Source organism: Coturnix japonica, chromosome 2 (assembly GCF_001577835.2).
Source record: "Coturnix japonica isolate 7356 chromosome 2, Coturnix japonica 2.1, whole genome shotgun sequence".
Classification (NCBI taxonomy): Eukaryota; Metazoa; Chordata; class Aves; order Galliformes; family Phasianidae; genus Coturnix; species Coturnix japonica.
In genome coordinates, this window is record NC_029517.1 from 28,143,436 (window position 1) to 28,145,323 (window position 1,888).

Here is a 1,888-nt window from a genome sequence, read left to right on the forward strand (position 1 = left end):
CAGCCATGCTAGCAATTACCATCCTTTCCACCGTTCCCTGACAGAGGGGGGGGAAAAACTAGACTCATTTTGCTGTTTGCTGTGGCTTGTTAGTAAGAGCTCATCTTCTGTGCTGAGGGATGCAGTGGATTCAGTGCAGATAGTGTGACACTGTCTGCCTGTATGAGACTGCTGAATCATGGCCTGAAACCACTAATTAATCACCTGAGGCAAGGATGGGTTAACCTGGGAGCACGGGTGAAGGCAATTCATCTGTGTGACCAGAAGACCCATTTAGGGGCTGATTACCACTGGGGAGGATCTCTTTCGGGAGTCCCTTCTTTTTGGAGTTTTCCACAAGCCTAGATCCTTGGACACAGGTAAGCAACACTTCCTTGATAGTTTCTTTTTCACCAACAATAATTAATTCTTTCAGCCGTAACACTTGTAAAGAACTACCCTAACGCGCTATCTTTCAACCATACACTGTCTCACCAATTTCTGTCATCAGGCTGGTTATATGGCTTTTACCTGGCTGCCAGAGTGCCCTGAAGCCTTGTCTTTTTAGGCTCTGTTTAAACATGTAGGAGGTGTTGTCTCTGTCATAAGAAGTGCTCTGACTAATTCAGCATAGGTAGTGCTGTAACGTGTAGGCAAAGCATGAGCCAAACACCAAGGATACATAGCTGTTTCTTCAGGTTTTTGTGTTCGAGTTTCCCTCAAACCATTCCCCTTCATATCTACTTCTCTGTGCTCCAGGTTTAGCCTACACCAGCTGCCTAATAAAAATCTGCTTAAAAAAATATCTGTGTGGTATTCTGTACGTGTATGGACACTGTGGACAGCTGAGCACTGTTAATGTTGGGTGAAGGCTGGTGGATGAAAAGCTTCCCTGGCAATGCATCTGTCCTGGATCCTATAGGGAGAACTTCAGGATTTGAAACATAAATGGGACTGTGACTCTTTTTGAATTGTCAGATTCCTTGTTCTTACTGCATTCCTTATGGTGCCTCCTTTTTTCACACCGTGGGTGACAGATACGTAACTGGAGTTTCTGGGAAGGATGAATGTTAGAACACCTTAGTATGTCCTTGAGCCCAGGTCTGGACCTCAAGCAGAGTGTAGGAGATTATGTTTGTTAGGGGAAGCAGCCTTTCCCTCATCAGTGCTCTGAATTACACCTCCAGTAAGGGCAGGTGAAAGATGCGCATAATTCATTTAATTACTACCTTACTCTCCTCTGAAGTGGTAGAACGAGATTTGTTTGTAATGAGTTCACTCCTACAATAACTGCCAAAAAAAACCACCCCTGTTCTTAACAATATGACAGAAACTCTTAAATACAGAGTAGTCTCCAAATTGTATGTTGGTATAAACCAGTATCTCTGTAGTAGGTAGCCCATGAGTCTTCCAACTAATGGTTTATCTGTTTTATTTGCAAAAAGATAGGGTCTGATCTGGAGAGTCTTTGCTCTGTACAACAAGAAGGATAATTCCAGTAATTGATATGTAGAAATAGAAAGAATGGAGGGGGGTTGGCTGTTCCTATACTAGGCTTGAATTTTATATTCTTGACTTCCTTGAGCCCAGTGCTATACTGACTTGGGAAGGAAAGGATTTTAAAAGTAAAATCAACTTTGGGAGGTGTAGTTTTGTGCTTAATTAGACAAGGCAGAGGATCCCCTCGTGCTCACTTATTTTAGTCAGTGAAAGCACCACTCATTTTCCAAGGATCCTGCCCACTGTTGGTGTCAGCAGTGTGCAGAGCAGTTGTCCCCAGGGTGCTACAACTTGATTTGAGAGAAAAGTCAGTTGTTGCTAATATTGCAGTGCGACTAACGGTATCAAAAGATTTCCCTTGCTCCATCAGTTCCTTGCCTCTAAGAGAGAAATCTTAGTGGTATGAGAG